Genomic DNA, 13,559 nt, shown 5'->3' with positions numbered 1-13,559 from the left:
TTTAATAGCTGAGTAGTACTCCATTGTGTAGATGTACCACATTTTCTGTATCCATTCCTCTGTTGAGGGGCATCTGGGTTCTTTCCAGCTTCTGGCTATTATAAATAAGGCTGCTATGAACATAGTGGAGCATGTGTCCTTCTTACCAGTTGGGGCATCTTCTGGATATATGCCCAGGAGAGGTATTGCTGGATCCTCCAGTAGTACTATGTCCAATTTTCTGAGGAACCGCCAGACTGATTTCCAGAGTGGTTGTACAAGCCTGCAATCCCACCAACAATGGAGGAGTGTTCCTCTTTCTCCACATCCATGCCAGCATCTGCTGTCACCTGAATTTTTGATCTTAGCCATTCTGACTGGTGTGAGGTGGAATCTCAGGGTTGTTTTGATTTGCATTTCCCTGATGATTAAGGATGTTGAACATTTTTTCAGGTGCTTCTCTGCCATTCGGTATTCCTCAGGTGAGAATTCTTTGTTCAGTTCTGAGCCCCATTTTTTAATGGGGTTTTTTGGTTTTCTGAAGTCCACCTTCTTGAGTTCTTTATATATGTTGGATATTAGTCCCCTATCTGATTTAGGATAGGTAAAGATCCTTTCCCAATCTGTTGGTGGTCTTTTTGTCTTATTGATGGTGTCTTTTGCCTTGCAGAAACTTTGGAGTTTCATTAGGTCCCATTTGTCAATTCTCGATCTTACAGCACAAGCCATTGCTGTTCTGTTCAGGAATTTTTCCCCTGTGCCCATATCTTCAAGGCTTTTCCCCACTTTCTCCTCTATAAGTTTCAGTGTCTCTGGTTTTATGTGAAGTTCCTCGATCCACTTAGATTTGACCTTAGTACAAGGAGATAAGTATGGATCAATTCGCATTCTTCTACATGATAACAACCAGTTGTGCCAGCACCAATTGTTGAAAATGCTGTCTTTCTTCCACTGGATGGTTTTAGCTCTCTTGTCGAAGATCAAGTGACCATAGGTGTGTGGGTTCATTTCTGGGTCTTCAATTCTATTCCATTGGTCTACTTGTCTGTCTCTATACCAGTACCATGCAGTTTTTATCACAATTGCTCTGTAGTAAAGCTTTAGGTCAGGCATGGTGATTCCACCAGAGGTTCTTTTATCCTTGAGAAGACTTTTTGCTATCCTAGCAGCTTGACAACACACCTAAAAGCTCTAGAAAAAAAGGAAGCAAATTCACCCAAGAGGAGTAGACGGCAGGAAATAATCAAACTCAGGGGTGAAATCAACCAAATGGAAACAAGAACTATTCAAAGAATTAACCAAACGAGGAGTTGGTTCTTTGAGAAAATCAACAAGATAGATAAACCCTTAGCTAGACTCACTAGAGGGCACAAGGACAAAATCCTAATTAACAAAATCAGAACTGAAAAGGGAGACATAACAACAGATCCTGAAGAAATCCAAAACACCATCAGATCCTTCTACAAAAGGCTATACTCAACAAAACTGGAAAACCTGGACGAAATGAACAAATTTCTGGACAGATACCAGGTACCAAAGTTGAATCAGGATCAAGTTGACCTTCTAAACAGTCCCATATCCCCTAAAGAAATAGAAGCAGTTATTAGTAGTCTCCCAGCCAAAAATAGCCCAGGACTAGACGGGTTTAGTGCAGAGTTCTATCAGACCTTCAAAGAAGATCTAATTCCAGTTCTGCACAAACTTTTTCACAAGATAGAAGTAGAAGGTACTCTACCCAACTCATTTTATGAAGCCACTATTACTCTGATACCTAAACCACAGAAAGATCCAACAAAGATAGAGAACTTCAGACCAATTTCTCTTATGAATATCGATGCAAAAATCCTTAATAAAATTCTCACTAACCGAATCCAAGAACACATTAAAGCAATCATCCATCCTGACCAAGTAGGTTTTATTCCAGGCATGCAGGGATGGTTTAATATAAAATAATCCATCAATGTAATCCATTATATAAACAAACTCAAAGACAAAAACCACATGATCATCTCGTTAGATGCAGAAAAAGCATTTGACAAGATCCAACACCCATTCATGATAAACGTTCTGGAAAGATCAGGAATTCAAGGCCCATACCTAAACATGATAAAAGCAACCTACAGCAAACCAGTAGCCAACATCAAAGTAAATGGAGAGAAGCTGGAAGCAATCCCACTAAAATCAGGGACTAGACAAGGCTGCCCACTTTCTCCCTACCTTTTCAACATAGTACTTGAAGTATTAGCCAGAGCAATTCGACAACAAAAGGAGATCAAGGGGATACAAATTGGAAAAAGAGGAAGTCAAAATATCACTTTTTGCAGATGATATGATAGTATATATAAGTGACCCTAAAAATTCCACCACAGAACTCCTAAACCTGATACACAGCTTCGGTGAAGTAGCTGGATATAAAATTAACTCAAACAAGTCAATGGCCTTTCTCTACACAAAGAATAAACAGGCTGAGAAAGAAATTAGGGAAACAACACCCTTCTCAATAGTCACAAATAATATAAAATATCTCGGCGTGACTCTAACTAAGGAAGTGAAAGATCTGTATTATAAAAACTTCAAGTCTCTGAAGAAAGAAATTAAAGATCTCAGAAGATGGAAAGATCTCCCATGCTCATGAATTGGCAGGATCAACATTGTAAAAATGGCTATCTTGCCAAAAGCAATCTACAGATTCAATGCAATCCCCATCAAAATTCCAACTCAATTCTTCAACGAATTAGAAGGAGCAATTTGCAAATTCATCTGGAATAACAAAAAACCTGATGTCTTTTCTACATTGCCTCAACACTGGTGTTTTCCCCGGATCTTAAGTAGAACTTGTTTTTCAGTTAATTTAATTGTACGTATATTCTTTCAATATATCTGGAATTTTGCCTGTATTATGAACTGGTTTCACATACTAAACCAGGTACTCTGCTTGTATTTTCTACAGAGCTGCTGAGAGACACATCCAATAATCTGTTTATTTTCTATCTAGCATATGATTAGGGACTGGGGATGTGGCTATTGTAAGAACAGTTGCCTATCACAATCCATTATTGAAAAGCTTCCTCCAGGCTCTACCTTCACATCAGGGATCAAGCCTCAGTTTACCGTTGGGTGGGAACAAACCGCATTCAAATCAGAGTAGGTGTAAACATTATCTTCCTTTCCATTTCCCTATAATGGTTGACTGTCCATGTTGGCAAGCATTAGTAATGACCTCATTCCTTCCGCACTAGAGTCATGCATCAAAATCTCTTTTCTCCAAGCCTAGTCTCATTTGTGTATCTTAATGCCCATCCTCCCCTTTAAGGATCATGTGCTTGGTCTTGTGATATTGCACCAGTGTTGGTTGGGTTGGTTGGGTTTTTTTGTTGGTGGTGGTGTTTTTTTTGGTTTTTGGTTTTTGTTTTTTTGTTTTTTTGTTTTTTTGTTTTTTTGGTTTTTTGTCAACTTGGGATAAGCTAGAGTTATTTGGTGAAAGGGAACCTTAACTGAGAAAACATCTCCATGGTATTGGGCTGTAGTCAAGTCTGTAAGGGCATTTTTTAAATTAATGCTTGGTATGCCAGGGCCCAGACACTGTGGAAGTGCACAGGGAACCAATCTGAGGGAGCCACAAAGAGTAAGCTGGTAAAGAGTATTCCTCCAAGGTGACTACATGTACTGCTGCCCTGACTCTTCTCAGTGGTGAGTGTAAAATGCAAGACAATTAACCCTTTCCTTCCCAGTTGCTTTTGGTCCTTGTTTTATCACAGCAGCAGAGAGCCAGAGTAGGACAGCCTCTTTCTGGTTTCCCTTTCCTCAGTCTTCATGTGTACTTAGTCTTTCAAGGCACTCCCAGAACAGAGCTCATCTGTGCAGAGTCATCAAGTCTGAACTCAGCTTCCAGATCTTAGGTCAAAACCCAGTTCTATGTAATCAGCCTGACCTTGTATGTGTTGCTTAACTACTTTGGCTTTCAAGTATTCTTTCTATATGTTGGAGGTAACAGTGCCTATTTTGTGGATTTTTGGTTCTGTTTTGTTTTGTTATTTGAGGCACAAGAGAGAAAACATATATGAGCAGAAGGTACTCAATGATTGGTGAATATCATAAAGTATGGTTGTGATTAGGATATGTACAACATTCAAGTCCTGCCCCAGTAACCTATTGGACATGTCTCTAGCCTTGTCTCTGTATGCCTTATAAAGTATCTTTTATATTGTAAAGTATATACATTCTAAAGATGCAAGACTAAATGTTCAAACTATACATCCCCTCATTTTCTTGTCCTAGAATGGTCTTGCTTATTGCTTGAAAAAAAAAACTATTTAAAAGTTACAGCCAGGTTTGACTGGTATACATTTCTCATCACTGGAATGGGTATTGTTTCATGTAGTAGAGATTGTGGTTTTCCTCCAAACCTCCTGATTCTCTCTATTCTTTCCACATGTGGCAACTTTAACTACAATGGTACTTTTTGTTTAGCATCAGCTCTTCAGTTTTCAATCCACATTATTACCCTGCTATTGAATGCACATCACAAACTAAGAATGTTTTTAAGACCTGAAGGACAAAGGAGTCTGAAAATCATTATTAACCCAGGAACATCCCTTAAGGACTATGGTGGTTTAGATAAAAATGTTCCCTATAGATCCATACAGCAATATTGGGAGGTGTGGCTTTGTTGGAGTAGGTGTAGCTTTGTTGGAGGAAGTGGTGTTAGGGGTTGGGCTTTCAGTTCTCAGAAGACCAAGTCCAGACTCAGTGGCTTATATTTCACTTCCTGCTGCCTTTGGATCAAGGTGTAGAACTCTTAGCTCCTTCTCCAGCACCACATCTGCCTGCACACCACCATGTTTCCTGCCATGACAATAATGGACTCAACCTCTGAACTGTAAGCCAGCCCCAATGAAATGTTCTCCTTAATAAGGACTTGTGGTTATGGAGTCTCTTCACAGCAATAAAAACCCAACAAAGACAAATACTAAGAATATTGGTACACAGTCAGCACTTGGAGTTCAGAAAATTATTCCTTCACCTGTCTTTCCATACTACTTTACTCATGTCCTTTCAGAGAATCATGTAGATTTTGTCTGCCTTCTGCTTCTGTGTTGTGGGATGCTCTAGAAGAGGGCCAAGCTTCATCCTTGTATTCCCATGAGCTTTGCTGGGTTAGCTCAAGATAAGCCCAATAACTAGGTGACTGAAAGAGACCAGGGTTATCTGTTGTGAGATCAAACACTTCCTGGCTTTTCAGTCCCTCAAATCTTCTAGCACTGTAAAGTGTTTGAGCTTGAGCTCCTAACTTTTTTTAACCGACTAGAATCTTCTCTTTGATATCCAAACTCATGGTTTTTACCTTCTAGCTGATGACTTTTTATTTCTTACTTTCCTTTTATGAAAACAAATAAAGGAGGAAATAAATTAAGAAAGGAATGAGAGGGAATATTTGAAAGGAGAAACGAAGAGGGAACTGCAAAAGAGAAGGTACTTTTTCAATCACTAAGCAATTACAAGACAGCTCCCAGGTACCATGATCCAGAATAATGACCATCAGAAGCATTATATTTGATAAGCATGCAAAATCCAATATACTCTGTCAATACTTTAATTTTAGTATTTTAGTCGAGATTTCTGTCTTTCTTAGGATTTCTATTGCTATGGAAAACAAACAAACAAACAACAACCACCACCCACTCACCCAACCAACCAACCAAACAAAAAAATCCACCGTGACCAAAAGCAAATTGAGGAGGAAAGTGTGGATTTTGCTTACACTTCCACATAGCAGTCAATCATTCAAGGAAGCCAGGGCAGGAACTCAGGTAGAGTAGAAACCTGGAAGCAGGAGCTGATATAGAGGCCATGGAGGTGTGCTGCTTACTGGTTTGTTCCTCATAACTTGCTAAGCCTACTTTATTATAGAATCCAGGACTACCAGCTCAGGGATGGTCCAGCCCATAATGAGCTGGGCCCTTCCCCACCGATAAATAAATAAGAAAATGCCTTACAGCGAATCTTATGAAGGCATTTTCTCAATTGAGGCTCCCTCTGCTCAGATGCCTCTGGCTTGTGCCAAGTTGACAGAAAACTAGCCAGCATATTATCTTAAAGACACATGTAAATGTATCTATTAACCTAAACTATGGACACACACATCGAGAAAGAGAACATTTCTTAAATCATTCAAACTGTGAAAGCAAGCATTCTTCTATAACATATAACTTCTGCCAATATCAGAAACTAGTGTATTTCTGGTTTATTGTCCATTAAAGAGAAAAGCACCTCTGGCAATATCACTTCCTTTATTATCTTTGCAGGTGTTATCTGGAAAGCAGGATATTGAGTCTTTGTCTCAGAGCAGAAAAAGAAAACATATACCTGCAGAGGTCTGCTCAGAGGTTTACAATATATTCTAGAGGAAAGTATAATTTAATAACTAGAGCCTTTTGACCCAATTTTGCAACTTTAGAAATTTTAGGCCTATGGCAAAGTCACAATTTATGATTTAATGATTTAGGTTTAAATTCAATAACAGTTTCACATTCTTCTCCATTCACAGGGTATATTTTCAATTCTCCCCAAACTTCCCCCAAAGGATAAAAATGCTCTTTTATGTCAAAACTGCATTGTACATTGGATCCACTGAGCAATTAATTATGCAATTATAAACGAAGGTCATAGTGATGGGGGATGGTATGTGACAGGGCTTTGGTGAAATAATGATTCTCCTGTTTCTTATTAGTTGCAACCTCAGAGAAGTTAGTTAACCTCATTATACATTAGCTTCTGTGCCAGAAATTGGGAAGATGGAGGGATGGAAGAGCCTAATGAGTTAACTAATTGAAAGTTCATAAAGCAGGGCTTGGCAGTGACAGGAACTTGATGAATGCTAATAATTTCTATTGAATATTGTCCTCGTGATTGCTTGTTCACACTATGGGCCATTTTCTCATATGTCCAGAATTCTGGACCTGAACTCCTTGTGGTTGGGTGTCCTGGTTAGGGTTTCTATTGCTATGATAAAAACGCCATGACTGAAAAGTAGGGTAGAGTAGAATTTATGTCATAAATCAGTGTAGGAGCTCAGTGCAAGATCTAGTGGTAGTAACTGATGAAAAGGTTGTGGAGAAACACCATTTCTTGGCTTGCTCCTCATAGCATCCCTATGATAACCTGCCCAGGCTGGCACATCCCGCTCCCACACCATGGTGTGGACTTTTCTACATTGATCATTAATCAAGATAATGTCGAACAGGCCAATATTATAGAGATATTTTCTAAATTAAGATTCTCTTCTCAGAAATGTCTAGCTAGTGCTAAGTTGGTAAAAACCAACCAGTACAGAGAAGGCACCAGTCTTCCTAGGTGGAAACTTATTGCCAGGTGATTAGGGTCCTCATCTGTCCAGATTACCTCCATGTAGACTTAAACATCTTACTTTAGAATGGGTGAGATCCTGCTGCAGAAAGGTTACTCAAGTAAATATGCCTGGTAGAAAGCAAAAGCAACTGTAACCATGGCAGTGAACTTAAAGGGTCAGCATTGCTATTCATGCTGTTAGACATCCTTTCTATGGCTCTTAACCAGTTTCATCAGTGACTACAGTGGCCACTGAGAGTGTCAAGTTCATACTTACAGTATGGTTTTGGCTTCTCTCATGGCTATAAGTATATAAGTATAGAAAACTGATTCTCCAGCCTCATTGGAATTTCCTTCAAAATATTTTTTTTTAATTTTTAAATCTTGAAACACACAGTGATAGCATTTATTGCTTTCAGTGCAGAACTCAGATTGATATAGAATTGGAGTCAGAACGTGTTTGTAAGTGATAAGCCTAAGGGAAATTGGAGGGAGAGGGTAACATGAGGGCTGAGGAGCCTGGAGGCAAAGAGATTCTAGTGAATAGTAAAGACCTTTAGCAGGCAATGCATGTGGTACTTGAGCCACTAATTAAATTATTCCCTGTGGTCATCTACAGTGAAAACATCCATTCAGTGCAAGGCTGTTGACAGACCAGTGGCTGTTACACAGTAGCATGAAAGGCTTTCAATGGGCAGAACAGACATTTTTTTTTCAAATTTATGGGCATATTCAAAAAAGAGGACAGTGTGCTCATTTCTAAAATTCTTAGCTTAGGGCAGAGACTGAAAATAACAAAAATTTTATGACCAGATTAAAGGGAGTGGAGGTGCAGAATCCTATCATCTGTTGCTGCATAGAGACAGGATACTGAAAATAAGATAAACCCAAAAAGTTTGTGTTCCTGAATCTTATCGAGTGAATTTGTTACCTTGCTGACTTTTAATTTGTTATTGAGTGATTGGTTGATTGGTTGGTTGGTTGGTTGATTGATTTATGTTTGTGGGCAAAGTGCATGTTTGTACATTGGAGTGTGTGTGTGTGTGTGTTTATTTATTTGTATGCACACACCAGAAATTAACCTTGGATGTTGTTCTAGAAGCACTATCTACCCATTATTTGTTTGTTTGTTCGTTTGTTTGTTTGTTTGTTTAAAGGCTCTTTCCCTGGCATCTATGTCAGCCTGTAAGCTAGGTTGGCTGGCCAGTGGTCCTCATAACTCCCTATGCCTCTGTTTTCTTCATGTTGTGACTACAAATGTGTACCACTATACCTGGCTTTTAAAGCATGGGATCTGGAGAACAAACCTGGCTTTATGCTTCCATAGCAAGTACTTCACTGAGTTATTCCTGCAGTTCTTCCTTTTCCTTTTAACCTTCTAGTTTTTACTTAAAACATCATTAGTTTGCATTTTTATTAATATTTGGATTGCAAGTGAAAATGTCATTCAGTTTTGAAGATAGTTTCTGATTTTCAATGCAAAGAGACATGTTGACTTAAGCATACTTATTTAATCATCCAGACCAATGTACATGTGCCTATGAAGATGCTATCTCCTTGTCAGTGATACAAATCCAACGAATGTGGCAAGCAATCCATATGGCATCTGAAAGTGCTGAACATGTTCAACATATCTCCAGTGTCTCCAGTGTCTTTGCCATTGCTTCATGTCAAAGTCAAAATTCTTCCCTCTATATTCATATTCAAGGTAGGTCAAGGTAGTGGGAAAATGCTAACTCTGCTCCCAGGAGGTGAATTCTTCCTCAAAAATGCCACATAATGTCTGCTAAGTTACTCTTGTTATTTAGTTGACCTGTGTGTGTTTACTCTATAATGGAAAGTGTAGGTGAGAGCTAGAAGGTGTGTCATGGCATGTTCTGCTGGCTGCTCATTGTAGCAAAGATGAGGTAAAGATATGAGTACTTCTGTCAACTAATAAGGTCTGCTCAATTGTGAGTACTTACGTTTGGCATTTCTGGTGTGCGGGTTGGAGTTCATACGTTTAGTAACTAGCAGAACACTCATTTACCTGTCTGAGTCATGAGATAGAATTTCTGTGGTAAGGAGAGGCAAATAGATTCCATGGAGCTTTTCTCTCTTATCAAGATAATACACTGAAGCCGATATATGATCTTGGAGAAACTAATCATCTGCAAAGACTCAAAAGAAGGCAGCCCAGAGCTCCTATCATGCATTTCACTTTCCTTTTTGTGTTAATAAGTGTGCAGCGTAGTGGCTTGCCCCATACTTTAGAAGAGTTCTACAGCCATGACTCAACCCATTGACATAACCACTTCCAGATTCCACTGATAAGGGAGATCCCTGCATTTTATTTCCTACATCTTCTCACTTTAATAGTTCATCTACTTGACCAGAACTTCCAATGCAGCTGCTCTCTAGTGCTTATCCATCTCCTTGTAGGATGGTGGCCTTAATGCTTTAGGGAATGGGATGTTGCATATAATATATGCAAGTGTACATGTGCTTTGATAATTCTATCACAGAAGTGGAATTGTTGCTTATAATTCTTGTAGCTGGCTACTTGGGGGTTAAATTATTATCCCTTAAGTAAAATATATTATATCATTAATTATCTTGATTACTAGGCTAGACCTAACCCCATTCGATTCTAAATTCGGTAGAGTGTGGTTGTGCTAATGTAAATTTTAAGTTCTTTGGAAAAGATTACAAGAAAGACACTGGGAGACAAAAGTGGAAGTGTGCTTCTGCCTCGACTGTAGGAGAAATGAAGCAAACAATGAAACAAACAAATAGTAACAACTAAAGCTAACAACTGACGCCAAATCTCCATCTTCCATCCCACTTAGTGATTTTTTTCGCTGCACATTTACTTCTGAAGATTTGCTTGACACCGTGTTATTAAATTATATCCCGACCAGACTTGATTTCAATTTACAAAGTGATCTCTAGTTCAATGCTACCCAGATTTCTTCATTTTCTACTGCTGTTGCATGTAGATTTGAGAATGCTCTAAATTTAGGTTGATGGGCAATGCTGGTAGTGTTGCCCTTAGGACTGTTTCCAAGCTTGGTTCATTAAGGCTCTGCTCCCTAAAGCTTCATCGTTCCTCCATTTGAAATGTGTGGAAGAGTTAAAGGCTTTAATGGTCTTCTTAAGGTTCCTTTTGTGGCACAAGCTGGCTGAGGATGATAAAAGTGCATTACATTGTGAGATGGGAGGGGCAGAAGAGAGGACTAAGAAATAGATGGGAGCCAACTCTGCTATCTTACACCCTTTCCCTCCTCCTCCATCCAAACACAGCAGTTACCGGCTATGTGTTATCAAGTTTCCATCAAATTTTGTTTGAGGAGAAGGTCCTGCTGCTTAAATTGTTTGAGGATTCTTAGGTAAGAGCACGTTTAATACTCATTTCAAATCTGAAACTAGTGGCCTGACGATTGCACTCTCACCATTTCTAAAAACAGTTCTAACTTTGAGAAAATATGAGATATCCCAATCATATTTAAAAAAATCTTTGATGGATTTGTGACATTAAACAAAATGTATCTTTATGTTGGGTTATTTATTTAAAATTCCAAAGTTAATATTAGATAAATACATCAAATACTAGGGTAAAATACAGAAAATCTCCCTTCTCCCTTGAGCCCAAGACATGGCATTTTCAAAGAGCAATGATGCCCTAGTCTAACATTTCCAAGCAACATGAACTGGAAAATTGTCTTAAGCTCTTTATCCTTCAAATTCCTCATCTGTAAAATGAGGATGATAATAGGATCTATTCAGTGTAATGAAAAAATTGTAAGACATTTTCAAGGTTTAGGAACATGATGAGAACCCAGTAGGCATTCCATATAAATTAAAATTATGTTATTGCTTATTTTTATTGATTAAATTGGTATTATATGTGTGACCACTGAATAGCTGAATAACTAATTTTTGCCATTGCATAAAAAGAAATGGGACATCTAGAATAGCTTGAAGTAGAAAAACAAAAATGGGAAACAGATGGGTAATACCCAGAAAGAAAATTTTCTCGGTATTGCCCATCTGCTTCTCTGCCTGAAAGCTTTGCAGTAAAATAAATTTTCAAACAGCCAAGCAATAGAATCCTCAATCCAGTTTAATTTGTGTTTGCACTTCATTGGCCACTGGCGAGGAGTGGCTAGATTTAGATTTGACAATTATGCCATGTAGTCTTCACACTTAGCCCATGAGAGGGAAAGCTGTACGAAAGATTGAAATTAGCGGGAGGCAATTACTTTTATTAATCAGTTCTGGATGCATTTGGCAGCATTCTCTTGTGACAGAAGTACTATTCAAAGGAAGGTGTAGAGACTCTTTTCAAAAGTGGTATTTTAGTTGAAAGCATGAAGCTCTTGTGAGGAGGCCATACCCTTCTTTGCCTAAGAATATGTTAAGATTAGTGTTTTTCATTTGAAAATTACATGGTTTTCTAAAAGCACCACCGTTATTCATTTTCCTATTAATTTAAGTCTCTTACTCACAGAAAAATAAATAGAACCTTATTTGATTCTGGAATTACAGGCCGCTGCATTTTCCTGTTAATGGAAGGAAAGTTGGCATTATTTTGATTTCTTTTAATAAATGGCTATGCCTGTAGATGCAGATCATAGAGCAAATGATAGATGCTCTTTTTAAAAGACAAGGCTAAAATGTAGCGTCTGAGTTCATTAAGCAGTTTCTATTTCCTTCTCAGAAATAAAGGTGATTAGTTATTAAGTCTGTAGGTCACTCGAGTCGATGATCACTTTCCTGTTTTAGTAAATCAACTCGTGTAGGCATGGAGGAATCAAACCTAAAAGAATATTTTTTTTGTTGCTTATTTTTAATCCAGAAAAGGAAATTGGGCTAAAGGCCTATTCTTTCCTTCTCCCTGGACAGTTCCTGTTTGAAAAGCGTCTCTGGGAGTCCAGAAGGGGCACCAATTGAAAGTCTTATACTAGCTAATGCTTATGTTTCAGTTACATGCAATATTGCTAGAGGTGGCAGAGGACTCAGGCCAGTGATATGATATTGCCTTTTTGAGACTACTGAAGTCTCAAAACATAGTGAGAGTGACATACAAAAGTGATAGACGTCACATTTCCCCATTTGATAAGGCCAGGCACATAGCAAGATGAGTTGGACTTAGTGAGAACTCAGTATTTTCATTTGTGGGACTTGGGGGGACCTTCCAAGCCTCATCACAAACAGCTGAGTAAAAGTCTTATCTAAAGCCCTGAAGTGCTGATCGTAGCTATGCCAGGTTGTTCATTCCTCTAGGGAAAATGGAAAATGATCAAAGAAAAAGTTAAGCCTGGCTTGCTTGTGTACTCCTTTAATCTCAGCTCTTGGCAGGCTCTGACAGGAGTTGGAGGACAGCTAGTGCTATAAAAGAAGACCCTGTGTCAAAACCAGAAAACAAAACAAGAATAAACAAAAGCCCCAGACCGCACACAATAGCCCCACCAACAAAATGAGAGTAAAAATAAGGTCAATTTGACCTTTTATTCTCTGGCCATTTCTAAATCTCTGTCATTAAGAGTGTTTGGGGTGTTCTGACTGGGGTATTTAAACTTTGTGAGGGTAATTTGTTCATTCACTTAAAATTAGGAGATACTATCAGGTTTTTTGTGAATAAATCATCTGATGTAAATGTACTTGCACTGCAGTGTTATAAGGTTATAAGGACTTTCATATTCTTTCTGTATTCTTTTCTTAGAACTCCTTCTTCCACACAGATCAAGGATATGTTTTGATATTATAATTATATTATATTCTGTCCCACAACAGAAGAATGGATACAGAAAATGTGGTTCATGTACACAATGGAATACTACTAAGCTATTAAGAACGAGGACATCCTGAGTTTTGTAGGCAAATGGATGGAACTAGAAAATATCATCCTGCGTGAGGTAACTCAGACCCAAAAGGACATGCATGGTATGTACTCACTAATAAGTGGATATTAGCCAAAAAACAAACAAAACAAAACAAAACATATAGAATACCCAAGATACCATAGAACTAAAAAAACTCAACAAGCTGAAGTGCCCAAATGAGGACACCTCAGTCTTACTTGGGAAAGAGAAGAAAGCAATCACAAGTGGGGAGAGAGAGGAGGACCTGGGAGGGAAAGTGAATGGGGTGGGGGAGGAGTAGGGGTTGAGTGGGGAAACTGATCAGGTCTTGGATAAGGGAAAAGGACTGAAGTCCAGAGGGCCAGCAGAAAGATTGTAAACAGGCAACCT

The 13,559-nt window shown here is 38.6% G+C and overlaps 1 long non-coding RNA gene across 1 annotated transcript in view; it reads left to right on the top strand.

Moving 5' to 3' along the window:
• The window catches only part of Gm30165, a 39,785-nt gene extending 29,097 nt beyond the window's left edge, over positions 1-10,688 (top strand). Inside the window, exons 2-3 of the long non-coding RNA XR_001779687.1 lie at positions 8,849-9,034; positions 10,609-10,688. This is a non-coding gene — a long non-coding RNA (predicted gene, 30165). The remainder of the gene's footprint in view (positions 1-8,848; positions 9,035-10,608) is intronic.
• Positions 10,689-13,559: the final 2,871 nt, after the last annotated feature.

The sequence above is a fragment of the Mus musculus genome, chromosome 10 (assembly GCF_000001635.26).
Source record: "Mus musculus strain C57BL/6J chromosome 10, GRCm38.p6 C57BL/6J".
Classification (NCBI taxonomy): Eukaryota; Metazoa; Chordata; class Mammalia; order Rodentia; family Muridae; genus Mus; species Mus musculus.
Note: the sequence above shows the minus strand (reverse complement) of the source record. Positions and strands in the feature narration are given on the sequence as shown.